Below are 7,500 nucleotides of genomic sequence, written 5' to 3'. Positions count from 1 at the left end.
CCACGTTGTTGGGAAATAGGCTTCTTACCACACAGCCACGCCTGCGTCAATAGATAGATAGATAGATATATAGATAGATAGATAGATAGATAGATAGATAGATAGATATTCCTCCGTCTTTCCTTCCTTGGATCTTTCTTTTTCCTGTTTCTGACGAAGAGCTCCGCTCGAAATGTTAAATCCTCCTTCTTTATTTCCTTTCCTGGGCATCCAATAACACTTTACTTGTTCCACGTTCTCGCGTTGTTATGTTTTCTCTTTGTGTTTTCATGTTTGGATTAACTACATATATAGTGGTCGAGCTTACGATCGTGAGGTTGGGAGCTCGAATCCCGGACCGGGCTGCGTGTTGTGTTCTTGAGCAAGACACTTTATTTCACGTTGCTCCAGTTCACTCAGCTGTAGAAATGAGTTGCGACGTCACAGGTACCAAGCTGTATCGGCCCTTGCCTTTTTCTTGGACAACATCGGTGACGTGGAGAGGGGAGGCCTGTATGCATGGGCGACTGCTGGTCTTCCATAAAAAACAAACTTGCCCAGACTTGTGCCTCAGAGGGTAACTCTCTAGGTGCAAACCCATAGTCAGTGTCTGACCGAAGAGGGTCACCACCATATATATATTTATATATATATATGTATGTATGTATTGTATTGTATCAAACGTTGGCAGAGTTTCGCCCTTGAATTGGATGTTTACAACTATATATATATATATATACTCACGCATACGTACATACATACATACATACATACATACATACATACATACATACATACATACACACATACATACGTACATACATACATACATACATACATGCATACATACATACATACATACATACATACATACATACATACATACATATACCGCTTGATGTGCCCCTAGTCTTGGAGTCTGGTACCTATAGAGCCTTTGAGAAGCCAAATGAGAAGCTGTCGTATATTCACACCGGTTCTTGTCATCCAGCCATAGTTTTCAAGAACCTGATAAAGGGCGCCAGCAAAAAAATCTCCAACCAATCTTCAAGTAAAGGGATTTTTGATGCTGTCGCCCCGTACTATAATGAGGTTCTGGCCACCAGCGGTTTCAAGGAAATAATTAGTTATATACCAGACCCTAAAGCCTCCAAGAGAAAACGCCACCGGAATGTGTTGTGGTCCACACCGCTCTTCTCTCTAAGTATCAAGACCCGAGTTGGTAAGATTTTCTTTAGCTTAGTAGGCAAACACTTCCCTAAGTACAAGTAGAGTCAGTAAGATATTTAACAGATACACTCAGTTTCTTTTAGTTGTGCATCCAATTTGAAAGGATTTTAGTATATAGGCCCACACCTGAGACAGAGACAGAATGCTCATGTAGTGGTAATACAACATGTCCACTGGAGGGCCACTGTAACACGTAAAACATCGTATACGAGACAGGTGTAACAGCAATAGAACCAAATGGGCAACCAAACGTTCGAAAGTTCGTGGGAACAACTGAAGGCCTTTTAGAACCCGCTATAACAACCACAACTCTTCCTTCATCATCCCGGTGAGACGTAACGCCATAACTCTGGCCAAGCCCGCATGACTGTTAAAAGAAAATGCTACCGAGTATGGCATAAGGTGGAAGATTCTACAGAAATGTAAAGCGTACTTAAGTAGCAGCAGGAAGTACTGATTATGCCTGGTTGAGAAAAGAGCGATATTAAAGAGCTCTCAGCACCCAGACATCTACCTGAACAGCAGAAGTGAAATTTTTAATCCTTGCCCACACGAAAGGAAGTACATCCTGTCATACCTGCGTGCCCCGTCGTGACTATAATCACCAGCTCCCCAGCTTCGGCCATCCCAATACCTGGGAATCCGGCAAAGTGTTTGCCCAGAACATATACAAACCCTCTCACAAACACACACGCCCAAACACAGTGAACTACCACCCAGTAGACTAACGAGCACAGACGTGTATGCGGCCTTTGGAACCCCCATTCTCCCGCAAATACTATACATATACATAACTCTTAACTCAACTCTTGCTCGGTTCGTTTCACCGTCTTTTTCACAGCAACCACAAGCCGGATGTGTCTGTTCACCTCCAACAATAGAAATCAGTCGTTATATTTCATTCCATAATTGCCATCTCTGAAGAGTGTATGGTTACATAATCGGACTGTTACATAACATCCCGTTGAACACCCCTCCCAAGTGTGAAACCGATTGGTAAGATCAGCCGTAATGGCTAGATAATACTGTACACTTTGATTAATGCACCCATTCTGTTGACAGATATACAAGTGCATTTTCCCTCACTTATGGATTCTTAAACGGTATGTGTACGCGCGTGTGTGCGTGCGTGTGTGTACGTATGTGTGTGAGAATAGTCACATATTTTGAATATTTTGAAATGTCGATTGACGACAGTTATCTTTTGTAACAACTCGGAACGTTCATTCAAAATATCAACATTTGATTTTATGATTATTCCGATATTACGCGATTGATCTTTGAAGCAATTTAACCCGTCTCTGCTCGGATTGTAACGCAAGTATACGAGAGTGAAATGCTAAACGAAACGCAGAGTCGAAAACTCAGAGTAAAGGAGATTACAAAGCATATTACTCTCTATACATTTTACATCATACATATATATATATAAATGTGTGTGCGTATGTGTGTGTGTGTGTGTGTGTGTGTGTGTGTGTGGTGTGTGTGTGTGTGTGTGTGTATGCATGTATGTATATATGTCAGGTCACTTTCGAGTGCTACTGGTAACATGTAACCCAATACAACCTGCGACTAAACCGGCAACCCCACCAAGCATGCTTGGTGAGGAGGGTGTTTATTGGACATCCTGCAGGATGAAAAACAAAACCCGTCAAAGGGCGGAGGAGCTCTTGAGAGTCAACTGCCATCCAATAAATGTCTTAAGGCTGTAACATGCGCGGGGACATAGAAATAACCAGACTGAATACCCGATCGCGCGGTTAAACCATTGGGTGTGAAGGACTCCTAGCCTTTGTTAGGGCATCCTTCTAGGAGATGGTAACTCAGGTAACTGGAATAACTCCAACATAAAACCTGCGGCTCAGTGGTTACCAATGATGTTGACTTGTTCTTCTTTTCGGATTATGGCTGCTGTTGCTTAGTGAGTGGGATTGACTCAGTGCACAGCCTTTCCTCACTTTAATAAAAAAAATCTTCTTGCACAGGCATTGCACGATAACAACATTGATTAAGCTTCGTGCAATGGCCATACTCGATAACGAGGGGGCAGCCACCATGTATACATACATGCATATATGAGAAAACCTTTTCCTGTGTATACTTAAATACTTAAATACACATATACATTCATGTACGCATACATACATTCACATACTTCCTAGAAACTTGTACATGCATTATCATTGACCTTACCAACACGGTTGCGGTCTACGCAACCCATTTCATGGATTCGTAAACATTACTGAGACCCACCAAAGTCATGATATTTTCTAAGCAGCGACTTTGAGAAAAGCCCTAAGAAATGTACCAAGAATCTCTTTATCTGGCCTTCGTCGACCTAACAGAAGCTTTAGATCTTTCGACCCTCATTAGAACCGATCTATTTAAGATGATTGCCTACCAGAGTTTTTAAGTAGTATGATGTACAACATAGGACGGGTCTATATCTAAGTTTGCAGTATGTGGACAAAGACCCTTTCTAATATCTTCTTTGCTCCTGAAATATGCATTCAACTCAACGACCGAGGAAATCTATTATTTATCAAGATCTAATGGTCAATTCTTCAACAGAGCTAGATAAAAGAATTTTACCAACAAGTTGCAATGTTGATATGCAGCAATGCAGACGGTTTACAAAATCTTTAGAATATATTCTCAGAAACTTGTAACTTATTTGGTTTCTCAATCAGTCTCAAGAAAAAAAAAGAAGCACACCAGCCTCTCCTTGTGTTGAAATCAAAGTTAAGGAAGTGGAAATCATACATAAGTTTCATTACTTGGTTCCCCTGCTACAGACAACCCCAGCTTAGATGCTTAGACGCAGAACGCAAAAGTGCACCACCAAAGCAGCTTCTACTCTCTCAACACTTATCAAAATTAGGAAGAATAAAAAGGCTCGGATTTTCTACAAAGTGCGAAGTACATTATTTACATTATTTACATTTGACGGATATTTGTCCTCATCTTGTTTGTTGTTAACACAACGTTTCGGCTGATATACTCTCCAGCCTTCATCAGGTGTCTTGGTGAAATTTCGAAAAATACCTTAGGAATGAGAACCCAGGTTCGAAATTTTCCCAAGACACCCGATGAAGGCTGGGTGGGATTATACCAGCCGAAACGTTGTGTTAACAACAAACAAGATGAGGATAAATATCCGTCAAATATAAATAATGTAAATAATGTACATAATTCCTTAACACTTAAATATAGAACTGTAAAGTGCGAAGTGTTCTCAGTCTGGCAGCGAGTCGTAGACAACATTTTTTAGACAAGACTAGGAACTTCGTGTGCTTCATATGAAGTGTCAGCACAGAATCTGTGAGATCAAATGATGGGACAGGATCTGTAACACTGACATATCGGGACAGGTTTTTCCTCCGTATGCACCTTTTGTATTTCAGAAACGTCTTCGATAGTTTGGATGTGTCCGTTATATGGAAGACGGTCGCATACCAAAGGACCTGTTATGTAGGGATCTAGCATCTGGATCGAAAGACAAAAGTTCGACCGCACCTGCTATACAAAGATGTGTAACTCGAGGGTGCTTCACCAAGAAGACTGACTCAATGAAACGCTTGAGCTACTGGGGAGAGATTGAAAGAGCTACGACTCCTCCCTGAAGCGAACGCGAGATGGGCATGTGGTTATATATACATATGGAAGACCTTTGAAGGGAAACTGATTGTGAGACCAAATAGGTTGCAAGTTCCAAAGAATGTATTCCAAACTGTGGAATCAAGAATTATACTTTCCTTGAACAGGACGCCGCTGCACTGTTCCAAAGATTCCATCCATCCCGACTAGGGTAAGGTCGAAATGCTGCAATAGTTTGGGATTCGAAAGCTCACAGCTATTAAATATCTTGCCAAAACACTTACGAGATTTACATGGAATGCGGGTAGATGTTTTCAAGAAGCAACTTGGCTTTCTTCTGTCCATGATCCCAGATGAACCAACATCGCGACAAGAAACTCAAAACAGGGCAGCATTATCAAAGACCCTCTTTCACGAAATGCCCACCACATGAGAATGGCTATTGGAAAGGTAACTATACTTGCGGTGCCCCAGCATGGTCGCAATCTTTAGGCTGAAGAACAAATAATTTTTAAAGGATAAAAGAAATAAATTACAACTCTCCTTACAAACATGAACCGAAAAACTGAATAAGAAATTGGAGGTAATTATAAAAAAAAGGGGCTAAAGACACCTAAAACAGGAATTATTGAGAGAGTGCAACATCGAAAAAAAGATTTCGTTATTGATGACGGATTTTATTTTTACTTTTTTATAAGCGAATTTTATAAGTGGCTTTTTAATACAGACAAAAAAGGAACGTGTACGCTAGCATTAGTGGGGTCGGGATTGTGAAGGGAGCTGAGATTCCAGCCTCCGTAGGGTCTTCGGAACCAGTGAGATCGACGTGGTTAGTATTCCTCTTGAACAGTGACTGGATCACAGCTTCAAAAAAAAAAAAAAAACATTCGAGGAGAAAGAATTCCAGAGAAACAACAATGAGTGGGGGAGAAAGGATTGGTGTACTGAATAGTAGAAAGACTAGGGGTAGGTGTGGGAGTAGAGGGAGTAGAGGGAGTAGTGGAGCATCCAACTGTGAGGAGTGGAGGTCATTTTTGTTGCTGGGGAAATGACAGATCTAAGAAGCATCTTATAATAACAGTCAAATATTCCTAAAATTACTTTCTATCGCTTTAAAAAGGTAGGACACATTGAGTAATGTACTTCTAGATATACTATGCCTGAAAGCAAAACAATGTTCACGGCTGGACACCTTTAATTCTGATTCTTCACTATGATAACTGGCCTGAGGATAATCAACAAGGATCATCCTCCAATTACTAAAATAGTCCCTATTCACTGATGTCTAACCTCCTTCAGTCTCATGAACATTTCTTATTCGTTTCTACTCTAGGCACAAGGCCCGAAATTTTGGGGGAGGGGCAATCGATTACATTAAGTACGCAACTGGTACTTAATTTATCGACCCCGAAAAGATGAAAGGCAAAGTCGACCTCGGCGGAATTTGAACTCAGAACATAAAGACAGACGGAATACCTATTTCTTTACTACCCACAAGGGGCTAAACACAGAGAGGACAAACAAGGACAGACAAATGGATTAAGTCGATTATATTGACCCCAGTGCGTAACTGGTACTTAATTTATCGACCCCGAAAGGATGAAAAGTAAAGTCGACCTCGGCGGAATTTGAACTCAGAACATAAAGACAGGCGGAACACCGCTAAACATTTCCCCCTGCCGTGTATTCGTTTCTGCCAGCTCGCCGTCTTATGAACATTTCTTATTATTGCATGAAAATACTTCTTTGAGTTACCTTTATGCTCTCCCTGCCCGCCCCCGGCGCTTGTGTAGTGCCAACACCTTCTAAACCTTCAATACTAAACACTTTATCTCAACCTATCTTCTGCAAACTCCCTCAGCCTGTAACACCGTCTCAGTCACCTTAAAAGTAGAAAAAAGATAAACTGAACATTTATCAACATTTCTGGACTCCATGACTCTCTTATATTTCTTGGCCGTTTATGGAAACCTGGTTAAACTTAGCAAAATCTGGACTGTTTTCACTCCAGCTAACCTTTTAATTAATAAGTTAGCCATGAACAACTACGAATTCGCCTGTCTTTCGTTGAAAATTAAATAACGATTTGCAGTTTAGCTTTAAATAGTCTCTTGTTTTGTTTCGTGTGTGTGTGTGTGTGTGTGTGTGTGTGTGTGTGTGTGTGTGTGTGTGTTTTGTTGTGGGTTTTTTTTTTACTTTCCTAATATATTTCTTATTTTTTTAAGGAAGTTTTTAATACTTTCATCCAATGAACTGCCCAAAAGGAGGAATAAGATGTCCTAGTGTAAACAACTTGCAAGGGGCAGCCAGGGGTGATCTGTTAAGCACCTCCTAATCGGATTAAATCAAACTTAAGCCGTGCTGGTATGTTAACAACTTTACCCACATCGCCAGAACAGGTTAGAGAATGGCACCAATTTTCAAAAGTACACGTATTTCACATACCACCATCACACGCTTACTACAAATTCATGATACATAACCTCATCTCTCTCTCTCTCTATCTATCTATCTATCTATCTATCTATCTATCTATCTATCTATCTATCTATCTATCTATCTATCTATCTATTTATCTATCTATTTATTTATCTATCTATCTACCTACCTACCTACCTACCTACATACTACATACATACATACATACATACATACATACATACATACATACATGCATACATACATACATACATA

The sequence above is a fragment of the Octopus sinensis genome, linkage group LG4, assembly GCF_006345805.1.
Source record: "Octopus sinensis linkage group LG4, ASM634580v1, whole genome shotgun sequence".
Lineage (NCBI taxonomy): Eukaryota > Metazoa > Mollusca > Cephalopoda > Octopoda > Octopodidae > Octopus > Octopus sinensis.
This window is presented reverse-complemented; position numbering follows the sequence as displayed.